The 16,877-nt window shown below is 46.5% G+C and overlaps 1 long non-coding RNA gene across 1 annotated transcript in view; it reads left to right on the plus strand.

The window, feature by feature from the left end:
• Positions 1 to 10,664: 10,664 nt before the first annotated feature.
• LOC129385275 (uncharacterized) overlaps positions 10,665 to 16,877 on the plus strand; it is an 89,672-nt gene continuing 83,459 nt past the window's right edge. Inside the window, exon 1 of the long non-coding RNA XR_008612848.1 lies at positions 10,665 to 10,794. This is a non-coding gene — a long non-coding RNA (uncharacterized lncRNA). The remainder of the gene's footprint in view (positions 10,795 to 16,877) is intronic.

Below are 16,877 nucleotides of genomic sequence, written 5' to 3' on the forward strand. Positions count from 1 at the left end.
ACAATATATATCGACAGTCAGGCGGCAGTGCGCATATTACCCCCCCCCCCCCCCCGACTGACCCCATCGTATGGAAGATAGAAAAGGCAAGAACGAGGCTGCGCATGATGTGAGCAGTCGAAATTCAGGTATGGTGGCTTCTCAGCCACTGCGGAACACCAGGGAATGAAGCGGTTCGCGCCGCTGCGAGGGCCATACTAACTTTTAACCGCCGCAGTGACGTAGCAACATTTGTGCCCCTGCAAAATGGCGGAATTTAAAAGGCACCCTTTCTGGAAGAACCACGGAGGCGCCGACAGCTCCGTGAAAGCCTGCAAGAACACACGCCGAATGGAGATTCACTACTTGCAGACTTGTCGCACGCATGTCAAGTACTCGAGCGCAAGGCCCGCACTGATACTGCACTTACGCCGGATGTATTTTCACGCTGGCTTACACACAAGAACAGAATACGTCTTTCGTACAACACGGCAGAAAACCTGCCGCCCATACAAACAGGTTGCCCAGCATGCAAAACGGCCGCTTCACCAACCATCAGACACTTGCTGTGGGCGTGCCAAAAGTATGCAGCCCTGCGACGAAAGTACCAGGGGCAAGTGAGCAGCTTCGAGGGGTGCATCCGTCTCTCAGCGGAGGTAACAGTGTTCTGCAAGCGCAGCTCGCGTTTGCTGCGGAATCAGGCATTCTGAGCGAGGTGTAATCGTGCGGGAAAGCATTCCTCGGTGGCTGGCCCTGTCCTCATCTCCAGTTCCCCAACTCCATTACCTTTATTAAGCCGAAAAACCATCTCTCCTTTAAGAAATCTGTACCAAACCATTATTTACCATTAGTTCCTTCCCATGTAAAGGATGGTTTTTAGTTTGCCCTCGTAGCCATTTGAATTCAAACAAGACTGTCACGTTGTTAAGTAGAAGACGAGCTTAAGAACGTCCGTAGTTAATAATGTTTGCAGGCTTCCGCAGAGCTCTTTTGCCAAAGTCCATGGCGAATATGTTCGCATTCTTCTACGAGACAGGCAAATAAGAACGAGACTGTCATGTGATGTAACAATAATAAATAAATATGACAGTTGTACATGCTTCCATTAGGAATGCAGAAAAGTGGGAACTGAGCGCCGCAGTGACAAGTTGGCCCTAATGATCCTTGGAAGACAGTGACTCTACACGTGCAAGAAAATCTCGTCCGACAGCAGAACTCGGAGAAAACTAATCTGTAGTTCTGCTTGTGCGAGAATGAAGATCAGAACCGGAAAAAAATGCGAGTCGTAAAGGCTTGACGTCGTCCAAGCGAAGTCAAAAAGTGTGCGATGGGTGACAGTAAGCAATACAGGATGAAATATGGATGCAGAGAAGACGAAACACGGACTGGACAGGAAATGGCTTGGTAGGAGTGCACGGCGGCTGCTCCGGTTGTCAGAAAGACCATTCGTCGTCATCACAGCGCAAACCATTCCCACCCACCCAGCTACTCCCAACCTCTGCGGACGACACGGTGATCAATCTTCGATGCGCCGGCGTTACATTTGTCTCGGCGTTCTCCATTTCGACGCATGCTCGAACCGTGTTCTCGGCGCATGTCTAACGTTACGGAGGTCAACGAAAATGCTTCATGCACGCGCATTCTACTGTGCAGAAAAATAGCAGTCAGACTTGATAGTTGGGAGAAATAAAGGCCGAATACAAAGCTTCACTCAGGTCACGTTGACCGGGCATCTTGAAAACTAGGTGTTCCTAAATGGACACTAAATATAAATACATTTCAAGCTGTCGCAGTAAACTATACTTCCGAAATACTGAAAAAGTTCCTCTTACCTTGAGAAGAGGCTCAGCAAGGCCGAAAAGACGCAAGAACAAAAGACAGGTGGCGATTCCGCCTTGAAGTTTCTGCAGCAGCACGCCGTGGCGTCGTCCCTTCTGGCGCCGTCTACTCAGGTCCAGTTTACTTTTTATCGGTGAAGATCGACTAGAATGTATTCTAAAAAAAAAAACTAAAGGATGAATTTAGAAATCTTGATTCATGTTACGAGCGCAGTCTAAACGGGACACAAAGAGAAGGCACAGACACCATGCGTCCTCTCGAAGAGGACACACGCAGGCGTACTGTTTTTACACCTTACGGCAAATATGAAATATGTGTTTTATCATATATAGCATAAACCAACCAGGCCAATTGTTGAACTTGTTGAGTAAGAACGAAGCCACTTCTCTCGAAACTCTTGAAGAGAGTTTGCTATGATGCTAGTTTTTATGTCTTATAGCTGTTACATGATTGATCAGGCTCTTAGCCACGAACGCCGCCAAATGGTTCGTGTACGATCTCACATTAGGCATTGTTTTATAGATACTATGGTGGAGTGATTCCGGAACCAAATCGCAAAGGGTTCTTACTTTGCAATAAAGAGCCGCGCCCCTGCTGCCCATTACTCGATATATCTGGACCTTGTGTGCACCTCATTTTTGAACGGCATTACGTTCTGTCTCTCATTATTTTTTCCTAATGACTTCGACTGTTCATTGCACAAGCTTGTTATTACAGACTCCCACTTTTCTCTAGGTAGCACGGTTGCAGTTGCGTCACCCTTCGGAGGAAAAAATATCGCGGCACTTTGTCAATATACATGGAGGACATTAGACAATGTAGAATTAGTAAGAAAGTTTAAGCCATGAACTGTTGACTCGCCATCGACCGCGCTTCGTTGTGTGCGTTACACCACACACGGTGCTTCGCTTCCGCGTGATTAGCAAAGACGTGCTGCGATGGCGTCCAAGGTGTGCCAAGCAAACGATGCAGGAAACACCCGATCTGTAAAGCACATGTGGTATCGCGTTATAGTAATTCATCAAAACTTTAAATAGAAGCAACTTTAATTTCCGTAGGTTGTGTTAGTGCCCTTCATCTCTTGACACAGTAACGCGATGTTACGCGCAACAATATCCAAAGGCGGTCGCACAATTCACATGTCCTTAAGAACTTGAGCCCTTAAGGCATTTGCCCCTTTACCCCTTTCCCCAGCACAGGGTAGCCAGCCGGTATTTACACTGGCTAACCTCCCTGTCTTTCCTTCCCTTTTGTCTCTCTGTCTTCATCTCTTGACTTATTAACGTGAAATTGTTAGCTGGTTGGTTTTTCATTTTTTCCGAGGGAACTCTTCTACGACCTCGTCCTTAGCGCTGTTCCCGCCTGACTGCGTGCTTGAGTGTTCACGGTGGATCGTTAGTTCGATGTTGGCCAACTATCCGGCTAGAGAATTCTTTGTAACAAAACTAAGCTGTCGTCCAGCGCGTGAGGCAAATAATCGCAGGGGGATATTTTACTTGAAATCTATTATATTAGTGGCAGTAAGAAGCAGTCAATTGAGTGCAATAAATGGGAGCTCGACGCCGCCGTGTACTACAAAAAATCACTTTATGCAACATCAGCCAGAATGACAATCTATTTGTGTAATTAAGCGAAGTACGTGACTGAAGCATCGGGCAATGGGCATCAAAGCAAATTAAGCACATGCTGAACTTAAGTTCAGTGCATGCGTGGGACAGCGTGTCATGACTGAAAAGGGTGGCGGCTGTTTTTCAGAAACCCAATCAAATACCTTTTAGTTAGTGACCATGGGCTCAAGATGCAGTTGGAGTGATCTTAAAGGCGGAAGCCAAGAGGCAGAAAAGGAAGCAAGGCACCGTAAAAGCTTCAACTAAGTACGCGGAGGGCTTAGTATGCCTCGTGTCTCATGAAGACACCATCATGATCCATCTCCGCCATTTGCTCGCGCCACTGCTCACCGACTTTCTTCGGTCTCTCGGTGACCAGAAATCGATCAATCAAAGACCAGTGTCGTTAACAAAGGACAGCCACGGCTTCGCATGCTCCCTTTCTGATAGAAACAGCAGCAGCGGTACGAAACTTAAGATTTTAAAAGAAACGAGAACTTCACTTTGTTTCACTTTCCTTCTCCGTTGTCAGTTTGTATGACTGAACAGAAAGAAAATTATAAAGAAATCGCTTTTTGAATAAAAATGCGACTGAAAATATTTTTGATAGCAAGTTTAAGCCCCTCTTGCGCATAACGCCGGAGACGTGCACTCTTCTGCATCTATAGATGATTAGGTGCGCGTTGACTAAATTGCGCCATCAAGGCACAGGCACAGCGGGCCCTGGTTAAGCACCTATTTTTTCTGCGGCGCGATATATTGACGCTATTCAGTATGCACTCGGCGAACGACGCCGGTTGCTTCCTGTTGGCGGAAACCTGTGTGCTTGCTTGCTTTTTCTCTTTCTTTCTTTCTTTCTTTCTTTCTTTCTTTCTTTCTTTCTTTCTTTCTTTCTTTCTTAGGCATTTGGCATGCAAGAGGCTTCAGGCAAATTAAACGGGCTGACTTGACAGTCCCTGCGGTCGCTGAGCATAGCTGGTAAAGCTAAAGAAACGTGTATTTGGTACTCAAGAAAACTGCATCTATGCCCACATAAAGCCTTACCCCCGCATTCATCAATTGATCAAAGCTTGAAGCCCACGCTTTACTTGATTTAAATCACGCCTGTCGTGAACGCACCAAAGAAACGCAATGAGAATCTTGGGCACGTTCGCCCCAGGCGTCGTTTACATCCAGTCAAGCATGGGCTTCAAGTTAAGATGCATTTCTCAATACGGGGGTTAGGCAAGCAGACGAAATTGTGAGAAGTGAAGGGAAGATCAGTGGGGAAATGGGCCCTCATTTCGGACTGTCATTACGACAGATACGGTGGACGCTGAATGTGACTTCAGCGGTTCACCGCAAGACTTGCTTTGGCAACTACCAGGATTTAGACACATGCAGCGTACCACAAATACTACCTCAATTTCATTCGAAGTGTACCTTTTTATGCGAGCTGTATGTAGGGTATTAATATATCCGACTTGCCCTGCACTGTAATTACATACAGTGGATGTTTCGTGCAGTTTGGTTGAAGCGGCCGTTTCTACGCCAATGGAAAATTACGCTTCCGACTGAGATATGTGGACCCCATGCTCACTCCTGTACTCTCACAGTCTCAATCGTGACGTTGGGCTGCTGAGCATGAGGTCGCGGGATCGAATCCCGGCCACGGCGGCCGCATTTCGATGGGGGCGAAATGCGAAAACACCCGTGTACTTATATTTAGGTGCACGTTAAAGAACACCAGGTGGTCGAAATTTCCGGAGTCCCCCACTACGGCGTGCCTCATAATCAGAAAGTGGTTTTGGCACGTAAAACCCCATAATTTGTTTAATCAAATTTGTTTAATCAAATCACGAGCTAATTGACGCTCGTGGATCAAGAACATGCGGGCAAAGAGAAGGCACGTTGGGGTACAACCTTGTAAAAACTGAACACACCTTGGGTACATCCGTATGATTTAAGAATTGAAAGCCCTAAGATCTATGAGATAAAATGGTAAATTTAGTAAATAATCTTAGTGTAGGCAATGCATTTTTTTTTCATTGACATAATTTATTATGAGAGTATGGCGTCTTTAGGTGGTGCCGGCCACTTCTCTTCGCGTCGCTAAGAAATAGGTCGGAAAATTTGTTACGAAATGTGTAGCAAATGCATCACAAGATACAGTCAGACAGCCTGAAGAAAAAGTTTTGTGCATGAGTCCATGGACCCACAGAAGGTACACATGTATACTGTTGGATATATAAACTCAAGTACTTCGAATTGCGCGAGAACAAATACAGAAGCTCAATTTTGCGGAAGAACGCACAAAACATAAGGGCTCATATATAAAGTACTACGTACTCATATCATAAAAAGCCCACGTCTTCGCATTACGTCTGCGATGCTCTAATGCGTAATGCGAAGACTTGGAATCGTTCGCCACCTGCGGCAAGTTGTTTTTTCGTCCACTTTCATTGCCATTAATTTATCATTTTTTTCAACTCAATTAGTAAGTACAAGTATTTTCCCCTATGTTGTCTTGGTGTCTTTGTTGGCGTCTTATGATATGATTAATAAAAATCGGGCCCCTTGCTCAAACCCTTTTCCTCTCGTTCATTACATAACTACTGCACGACATAACAAGCTTATACTTACACCCCACATATGTCTCTCAGGGGTATTTAATTTAATATAAATCCAAGATATTGGTATCTTCCAGGAAAATATTGAAAGCAACAAGTGCCTTTCTCGGAAGCATCACTGCTGGCCATGTGCAAAATATCGTTATTCAGGCTCAATGTTCGTAGCAGCCTTAACATTAAATCTGCTCTTAACGTTTACCATGAATTTACGTGTCTTGGGCGCTCGAGAAAGAAGTGGTGCACATCTTTGTCTGGGTGGCCACAAGAGCACTGCGGACTATGGCGCGTTTTATCCTGCACAAGACCTTTCGCATATATGCTGTACTAAGCCGCAAGTACATTCGACTGCCATGGCTCATAACCTGCTCCGTTTGGGTTTACATCAATGCGAAGCCCTCTTGAGATGGGAGTAAGTGAAAGCATGCCCAAGCCGAACGGTTAGCTGCTCCCAGTGCAACCGCATGAGCCTTGTGACTGAAATTATGTCGGACTAGGTCACTGTTCAAGGTCCAAGGTTTCCAAGAGTGGGCTGAGCTTGGGCGCGGTGTTCTGAATGAACCAGGCGATATGGTTACGAGCGCTTGATTTCGGCCATCCAAATATGAAGCGTTTCACCAGAGGGCTCTTGAGTACTCAAAAGCGACTTTTCGAATGTAACATTCGCAGAATGGTTGGGCACTGTGACAGATGGCGGACTTCACTGCATTTCGTACGGTTTTCATGCAAACTTCTGGCAGGCCCGAGTCCTAGAATGGCCCCTCACGAGGAGCGACCCTTTCGGCCCAGGCAACGAGGGCTTTTTGTACTTTTTCATCCGGCGTTCTGAGCAGCTCTTCCCACGTCTGTTGTGAGGGAGCTGGCAGGAGCGACCTGGGAGGGGGTAAGCCCTCGCACCCCCAAAGAATGTACTCGGGCCTGCCAGATCATAACTGAGCAGAGTCTCAATAAAGTTGTTACCACCACCACCACCATGCAAACTTCAGTACGCTTGAGTGATGTCTCTGAATACTGAGTGATCATCATGGGCGATCTTCGTGCTATGAAGGTCACATTTAGGAACCCCTGCTTGCCTCTAGCAGCTGGCTGTCAGCGAGATCTATTCATGTATACATATGGCTCTCACTGTTAGCACAGATTTGCTAAATGCTTTTAGATTTTTTTTTTCATTTTAGCCTGCGAGTTCTTCGGGAGTGAATGGTAGAAGGGCATTTTGTCTCCAGTTTACTGACGAGTGTGCGACTATAGGTCCTTCCATCATCATCATCATCATCATCATCATCAAAAACATTTAGTGGTCTCTGCAAAATCTTTTGTTGTAGGCCGTCAGGGTCTTCTTGGACACTCTTGACTGGGTTTAGCATGGGTGGGGCTCTTTGTCCACGGCTCCAACGGCCTCAGCTGCCCTGCGTGCTCGCTGCACGAGACCAATTTGGTCCTCGCAGCGGTCGCTGGTCAGCAGTGCCTCCCATTGTTCCGCCTTTGGATTTATGATTTTGGAGACTGGTGTTATAAGTTGACATTCCCATGTGGTGCGATACAAGGTGGGCTTTTGACCACACCCCGGGCATATAGTTTCGTATCTGGTAGGCTACATTTTCCTCAGTAGGTTTAAGTTGGGGAAAGTTCCTGTCTGGAGTGGCCTCTGCCCTGGTGAGTGATTTACGTGGGGAAGGATATCGTATTCTGATTCCCCAGTAGTGTGCCAATAAACCCGAGTATTCATTGGAACAGACGGTCGACTTTCGAGTGTGGATTCCTCGGGTGCTCGGATTGCAAGCCCTCGAGCTACCCTGTCCGTCTTTTCGTTCCCCGCTATTCCTGCATGTCTCAGCACCCAGGCAGGCTTCCTAGTGAGAAGCGCGCAGTGTTTGACGTGTTTTTTTTTTTTTCAGTTGCGTAAATTTCGCTCTGGTTTTAGCTTAACGAACGTGAATCCCGTTAATGTCCTCCTGCATCAAGCACATCAGTCGCGAGTACGCGGTCGGTTTCCGAGCCACACGGGGAAGCGCACAGCGCCCGCGATGACTGCGTAGACATTCTCCACTTGACAGATGCACCTCAGCGACGACGCTGCTTAATAATTCCTCGCGCGCGCAGCCGCCAATTATGCCGCGATTTCGGGGTTCCCCGCACTTCCAGTCTCCTAGTGTCGGATCCGTCGGCTCCTAGAGCACAATGAGGTATCTCGGGTAGCGCTTCCCATGCCATATGCTACATCGGCTTTGAAACTGCGAAATACCGCCGCGTTATGGCCTGAGCGCAACGGCAATCAGTTCGAGCGTACGGAATTTCCGCGCAGAGGATCATCCTCGCGCAACTGTGATCGAAATATCCCATATACACGTATGCTATTATATCGGTTTATGGGTGCAGGGGTGGGGCGGTAGCGAAGAACACCAGGTGCTGAAATGGGGGGTGTTGCTGTGGTTAGTATAATGGCACGTGTACGTTGAGAAGTTCTACTTCTTTTTATACGGTGTCCGCAAACTTATTATCGTTTGCGGTTTCCTGGGTTGCCGGAGAGGTCTACAGAATCAACAACGCTGGTAGCTACGTCTTGTGCCACTCCTTCTAACCGCAATGTTCAGACACCTTATTCCGCTACATGAGTGTCGTTGTCGAAAAAAAAATTGAAGTGTTAATATGTTACGGTTTAGTCGCTGCCAAAAATTTACGCCAGCAGCGAAGCAAAATAGACTTCATCACTGCAGTAATAGCTCAGTGTTTGTCTTGTTGAGCTCTGTTCCACCAGGTGGCGCCACCAACCTGGCCGCTCTGAGGTCTCTAGATAAAAATACATTTACAAGGTAGCGACAGTCGTTGTTCTTTGAATCGTTCTCCCACTCTCGCGCTTACTCTCTCTGTTCTCTTTCATTCGCTTCTCTAATTGGTGCATTGCTTGCACGTGCTATTCTAAATGGATAGAGCTCATATTTAATATTTTCGAAAAGGTTCAGAACTAGTGCGCATGCACCAATGATCTGGTCGGATTATTGCCGGAAGGAAAGGCGCAGTAGCAGCCTAGACAAAGGACGATGCTTTAGGGCGTATCACGGCAACTAGGCATAAAAAGGCACACTGGGCTGTGCCATTCCGTATAGAAGCTCCGTGCATCTCTCTGTAAGCTAACGGCGCCTCAGAGAATCAGGAAGGCGAACAAACATATCAAACATGTTTTCGTCCGCGTGTTGTGGCCTCGTACCGACGCCCTCAGCATCCGAAGGGTCCGCAGTGTCCGTCGTTGCACAACACTACGCAAATGTGTACGAGCAGACATACGAGCTATATTCACCTTGCGCAAGCACCTGCGTTCCCATACCTCGCAGCTTTGGCTCTGCTAAACACCGGCTATAAGACCGGGTATAGTTAATTCAAGGCAACCTTTTTTTCTTTCTTTTTTTTTTTGCGTGAAACCCACCCCGCATCAGAGACCCGAACGACAAGGCCGTCGGTGCGAACACTCCGGACGCCGGCGTTGGTGGTACATCACAGCAGCACAAAATTGGGAGGACGCTTAAGCTTTGCCTTTAAGAGTGGAAAGCGATAGCATTCAAAGATATATCTGACTGCTTGTTACGCAGTAAGGGACCAACTGCAGCTTATGTAACCGTAATGTTTACCGGGAAACGCTGGCCTGAATGCGAGCTTTCTGGTAGAAACGCGGCCTCTTGCGTGGACCGTGATGCGGTGGGTTCCCGGAATGGTTTCTCCTTCGCCGCCGCTCGGCGAGGGAGAGAGAGAGAGCGAGATGAAGAGGAAAGGCAGGGAGGTTAACCAGATATTAGTCTACGGTTTGTAACCCTACACTGGGGTTGGGAGAAAGCGGTCAGAACGAAGACAAGAGAGGAAATGTTTAAAAATAAAAATAAAGAATGCACACAGAGAGACACAAACACGAAGGGAGACTATTCAGGCACTCTACGATGCCGCGGAAGCGAGCGCCATCTGGAGGTGTTGCAAGGTACAGGGCGCGCCCGCTTTATGTCCATTGAGACTTGCCCGCCGGTGGAGGCTATGACTGTTCTATAATATGGTAGAAAGCCTGCAAAGGGGACTTTGTGTTTTTGAATTTCCGCGTAAGATAATTATATTTTCACGTTTATTCTAATTACAATCCGACGCTATCATGTCGGCAGGTTGCGTGTAAGTCGTACGTTACGATTTTCTGATGTATTTTACCTTCAGAAATTTGATTAGATCACTAAATTTCTTGCGCTACGTGGACGACCTCCGTGGCTGGGTGTGCATAGCTCGCAACGACTCTTGCCGAAACTACGTCCGACGCTGGACGCTGGATTTTCTGCGACACGGGGCCCTTAACGCTATCGCGTCATAGAGAAAGAAATTCAACAACAGGGGCCACTCGGCAATAACTCGCAACAGGAAACACGTCACGCCTAGCGTTAATCCCATTCGGTAGCTGACCCGAACATCCGAAAAAAAAAGTGAAATGAACTTGGACAATGTTTTATTCTTATTATTCTTTCCTTCTAAACCTAAAAAGCTTTGCCTATAAATGAACTTATACTTCGCGTCTAATTTTTCTAGCGTTATCTAGCAACAAGCTAGTGGCACGCCAGACGCGCGATATGCATGCGTCATGCGCCAGACGCGCCACCGAAGCGGGCGAGGCCGGCTGGGAAGTTCGCCTGTTCGGCGACCCGTTTCTTTTGGACGCAGCCTGTTTGTGGGCTCCTGCGTATTCTTCCGTTTCTTGTGCACTTCGATACGGCGCCACTGCACGATTGGGATACGGTAAGGTGAGAAATTTTGTTTGACAGTCTGCAACGCATTTCAATGCTCTTACGGCATGGAACCGAGACGTGTGACGCTGTTAGCGAAAAACAGCTCGGCCGTCCTGGCGTAGTTAATTTGCGTTGATGACTCATACTGAGAGATGTTTGCGATGCTTTCTATGAGCCGCAACGTTATTTTACCATTATTTCGGTAGCTTTTGGGCACTCTCACCGCACCCGGCTTTGTGACGCAGTTAGTTTCGCGTGTACTGAATATTACTGGGACAAGATAGATTTGGCGCTTTCGCTTACCCCCAACATTATTGTGACTAATTTCGTTACTTTTTGGGGCACCTTTGAAGCACAGGGCCGCACCCGGCCTTATCACGCAATTAGCGAAAAGCAGCTCGGTCGTGGTGACAAAGCAAGTTTGGCGTGTACTGAATGGCAGCGGGACAAGTTTGTGACGCTTTTTGTGGCCCCGCAACAACATATACCTTATTTCGGTACTCACGCTTGTGAAAACGCGACGAGCGATTGCCAGGAGTGATAACACATGGCGTGTCTTGCTTACGCCGGCAGAACGCGCAAAAGATGACGCCTAGGAGGTCAAAAACCAAGAACTTGAAAATTCTGTCTTCTGAACGACTGAAAACAGGTTTTATTTGTCTTGAGTGTGAGTAGAAGGAATTCTGCCACCGTCCAGCATGGTCAGGCTGAGAGCCTGTGGTGTGGCCACTTCTGTGTATGTGGCTTACCATCGCATCGGCTGAGGGCAAGTTCTTTTGGAAACGTGCAGTCGCCCGTGTATTTGTGCCCTTAAGGTACAGAAAATAATGACCGGAAATTGGGAATGCTTGCAAATCAGATAGTTTCATATTTTAGGGTATTGTTTGGGATGAGCCGGGTATTTTCTACGCCATGTGTACGTAGAAGCGAATTACTTTGGTTTGTGATGCCGCCCATTCACGACTATCGCACGCTTCGCCTCCACACGCAGTATTCCTATAAGGTCTCAATACCAAAGTGACATGCTTGTAATTTTTTCATCTGATGCCGTCCGGTAGAGCTTCGTACGACAGCTACTCCTGCTTACCTGGTGCCAAAACGTTGGATGAACGTCTTGTGTCTAATTTATGAAATTACACGTGGCACAGGTTCGATGGAGGCTTGTGAATACCGTTCGCAATCATTTGTACTAAATAAAACGATTCCGTACTAAGAACGCGCGTGCTTGAGCAGCAGAAAAAAGAAAAGTGCCTCGCCGATTAGCGCAGCCGGCGCAACGTGTGCTAGCACGTGTTCGAAACACGCGCGCTCACAACCGAAACCGGAGGGCGTTAATTCTATCCGCTTGGTGCGCTACAGTCAATTCGGCCACTGGGCTCTATGGTAGTGCGCGCTCTTGTTGAATGTCTTTCTCTATAATCGCGTTAAATATTTCGGCGCTGTAACTATAGGCCGCATTTACGCGAGTGCTGGTGCTTCGTTTGACAGAGAATTGCAGTGTACCGGAATATGCTCACACACGCCGCGTCGTCTGCGCGGCGTCTCGTTTGCGTTTGCCCGTCGCCGTCATTGCGCACCGCACAACAGCGAAGTGGGCAGCAAAATATTGACGCAGGGAACGCTTTTAAAGCGCTCCGAATCGCCAGCATAATTTTTTTTTTCGATGCCTTTGTCCAGCATGAAATGAGACTAAGCAATGGATGATTTCATCATATATTTCTTGCGGTTTCGAAGGAGAGCTAGTAACACGGGCAAATTAGGATTAAAGTGGGCAGCCTGGGCAACGGCATGTTGTTCCTCATTCACGGTAACCGACGGTAACCGACGGTAACCCTCCCGTAAACCGACGGGAGCCCGGCCGACTCCGCGCATGTGCACTCGGGGCTGCCGGTACCGGCAACGGTAAGGCGGTAAACACTGTGTTAAATCGGTCTACTGTTGTATCGGATTCTGTAGCAGTCCACGGGATCTTGTCTAATCAGACTGTGCCCGCGGCGCGAAAACTGTTGTACATTTGCGAATGTAAGCGAGCCCGAGCGATTATTTTGGAATGCATACCCTGATGCACGCATAGATGGCCGACGAACTTGACCCGTGAGTTAACATTACGGCGAACGACGACTGCGCTCGCCACTATCGCTGTCCTTTGAGTGTCGCTCGTTTTTCTGGCCACAAGATGGCCGCCCAATAATGACTTACGTTCTTGACTCACGCTTTTGGCAGCGTTTAATTGTTCAACGTCACTACAACGCGACAATATATAGGCTGGCGACGCTTCTTATATCGATGGAATGGGCTATTTGACCACGTTCAAAACATTAGAGTGAACATATACATAAATACTACAGCGCAAACAACGAACACGAAGGGAAGACAATAAACAACAGGACCACGCGTGGACTATTATTACATAACAATTTTTTAACATGCGTTTTATAGACTCCAAGCTCCCTCTCGCGCATGTTCACCCTAACTACATGCCCTCTCATCACCATTTCATTTATTTATTTATTTATTTATTTATTTATTTATTTATTTATTTATACTGCCGCCTCCATGAGGCTATTGCAGGAGTGAGATGAACAACAAACAAACAAACATTTATAAACAATTATAAACAAGCTTGCCTGAATTGTTGCAGTGGCAGTGAAGGGATCTTGCCCAGTAATGAATTCGAGACTTCAAGTGTTGATGTAAAAAAGCTGTAATTAAAGGAATCAGTGTGGGCAAAAAAGGTTGAGATATTTAGAGCATGGTGACTCTTTGTAGATGAGGGTTTGGAAAAAGTCAAATTGTTATCTAGAGAGGAGAGGCGACGAGAATCGATTAACGTCTGAAGGAATTTTAGTAGGCATTAAAGTTTGCGACGCTCTCCAAAAAGAGTGAGGTCAAGTAGGTGAAGAGAGTTCAACGGCAAAAACTCCTTGACATATCTTCTACAAACAAAACGCACTGCCTTTTTTTTTAGAGTGATTTTAGTTTTTCAATGTCACAGTGTCTGTATGGATTCGATACAGCGCAGCCATATTCTAGGATGTGGCGAATGAGAGTTTTATATGTAAGAAGTTTAGCTTCTTGAGGGGCAAGACGCAGCGTACAATGTAAGTGACCTAGTCTTTCAAGGGCCTTGTTACAGGTGACTTCAATGTGTTTCGACCATGACAAATCGTGTGTTAGTAGGGTACCTAAATACTTGAATTTGACCGCTCTATTTAAAGTAATATTATCAAAGGCATAGGCAAAGAAGGAAGGGCATGAGCGTCGCGTAAAGGACATGGAGACAGTTTTGAAAAAGTTTATATTCATTTTGCTTGCTTTGGACCAGTTACAGAAGTCAGCGAAAGAATTGTTAAGGACAACGTGATCAATTGGAGATTTAATGGTATGATATAAAACGCAATCATCTGCAAAAAGGCGTATTTCACTGAGGTGTGTACGGGGGGATCATTAATATAAAGCAGGAATAAAATAGGACCCAGTACTGAGCCTTGGGGAACCCCTGATGTAACAGGCATCAAGGATGAGTTAGTAGAGTTGAAACGTACCTATTGTGAGCGCAAGGAAAGAAAGTCCGATATCCAGCCACCCAAGGATGCATATCTTAGTATAGTTAAGAGTTTGTGCATGAGTTTAGGGCGTGAAACAGTGTCGAACGCATTCGCAAAGTCTGTAAAAATAGCATAAATCTGGTCACCTTTGTCTAAAGAGCTGCTGATGTGAACGAATTCTGTCAGTTGTGTTTTAGTGCTGAGGCCACGTCTCAAACCATGCTGGAAAGCGCATAAAATTTTGTTAGTTTCAACAAATTCCATATGTTTAAAGATAATGTGTTAGAGTAATCAACATGAATGTGCTGTTAAGGAGACGGGCCTATGTTTAGATAACAATTGACTATCTAACTATACAGGCCGGCATCAGAATAACGTAATGGCCAGATGCCTAACTAGATATTTGTTAGGTAGTGATGTGATGACGTATAGATATGGCGAGCATGCGCTAGAAGAAGCTTGACGTCTTTATAATACGCTTGTTCAGCCGCCCCCAAAAGAAAAAAAAATACATCAGTTGATAGTGCATGGCCCTGTTGTTCCATGTCTCCCATTCGTCTTCGTTGTTTGCGCTGTGCTAATTATGAATCAACACCAACTAGCTCAATTCCCAGTTCTCCTAAAGCAGGAAATACACCACTCAAGTTGATCTCCTGCTTTCTAGCGTGTATTGACTCACGCATCTTTCGAGAAGGTTTTTCTGCTTACTAAGAGCTAAGAAATGAAAAAGAAAGAACAAACAGTCTTTGCTTCACTCTAAAGCACATTGTGATGCGCAGGTCAATATGATCATCGGCTACATCATGTTGAATACACCATGTTCTTTTTTTGTTGTTGTTCTATTTGCTTTATTTTTGTTTTTGTTTTCAGAGCTTCGTAGCTGAGCAGCATTGCGTTCGGCGCGTTCTTACCAGAGAGTTCACCTTAGAAAGTTCGGGCGCTAATGGCTCACCTTCAGTGACAGACCTCTTAACAAAAGCAAAACTGCCACCATTAATGTAAAGAAACCGTGTATCACGACTAAAATCCTTTTTTCAACTTATCAATGGTCATTATAAGGCAGATCTCACGGGAATAATTACTTTTCGTCTGGTTATGCTACTAGGCAACGACATAGCCGAAGAATAACCCCATTTAGTACGCGTAATAACTGTTTTGAGTATTCCCTCTTTCCACGAACAGTGGTTGAATGGAATCATCTAACCAATGACAAAGTTTTAAAATCATCACTTTCGGCGTTTGTTTCACGTATTGAGTAAAAATTTATCTTGCTGTGCCACTGCTATGTTCAAGCTCTGTTGACCTGATTTGTATTTGTGTTCGTTGCCTATGCTATAGTGTTCTTTACATATGTATTGTTTCCTACCCTGCTAAAATCCCCAGCGGGGATTGCAGCATAGATAAATAAATAAATATTAAAGAAATAAAGTTCCGGCGTCTACCTTGAGGGAAGCAGTGCCAACATCCGTGACACTCAATTTTCTACTCATAAATTTTGTAGTTTTACGAGCCACAACTACAATCCGATTATGAGCCGCACCATAGTGGAGACTCCAGATAAATTTTGCTCTCCATGGGTTTTTTACCCTGGACACAATAAACGACACGCAGCTTTTCTTTATTTTTCATTTCGGCCCCATCAGTCTTAAACTCTGAACAACTTACCGCCACTATTATTAACGTTTATAACTACAGCTAATGTGATCAATCGTGCAACTCTGCACAGACGCACTGCTTGATAGAGTGGCACGATGCATGGCGTGACCTTTTGTCCGTATACGCCATAGGAAAGCAAGTATGAGGAACTAGAGGACGATGTAGGACCCCTTCGGCCCCGCGGTTACCCCCACCTTACCCCCTCCACTTCATCTTGCCGTGTGCTTCCCTCGTCGGCAACCTAGTGAAAGTCATACACTGAGCTCGCAAGCTACCCGAGTGTATATGCGGAAGTGGTGGGTAAGTGCACTCTCTCGCAGCGGATGCGATGGTTGGTGCGGAACTTGTGGCGACACCGGACACGGTCATAAATTGCTGTCTCGGCGCCGCCAGCTGCGGCAGAACTGGAATGGTCCGCTCTTCTTCGTGTCCAGCTAAGCTAAAGCATCTCGGTAGGCAACGGCGTCGTAGCATTCGTATAGCGTGTAGTTCGAGGTACTCGCGCAGAGCCGAACGAAAGCGCGCACGACAGTGATAAACATGGTCTCGGACGCCGGACACAGGAAAGCGAGCAGGGGTGCGCTTACGCGGGAATAGAACGCATTTGCTCGGTTCCAGCGCAATGTTTCATTTCTGATAGCACAGAAAAGGAGCTTGGCTAGAAGACTTTTCCAGTCACGGTTAGGGTGCCCTCGTTTGCGTGCACTTCGTGACGTGACGTCCTGTGTTGACATCACAGAAATGCTTGAATACTTTCGTAGACGTGGGCTCAACTTGGAGCTACGGGGCGAGCAGGAGGGGCACTTTCACGTTCATTAGCAGTGAGAACGCAAGAAACTATATAAGATGAGCCTTGCACGACTAATCTTGGGATCCAAGGTGATGTCCACGTGT

Source organism: Dermacentor andersoni, chromosome 7 (genome assembly GCF_023375885.2).
Source record: "Dermacentor andersoni chromosome 7, qqDerAnde1_hic_scaffold, whole genome shotgun sequence".
Classification (NCBI taxonomy): domain Eukaryota; kingdom Metazoa; phylum Arthropoda; class Arachnida; order Ixodida; family Ixodidae; genus Dermacentor; species Dermacentor andersoni.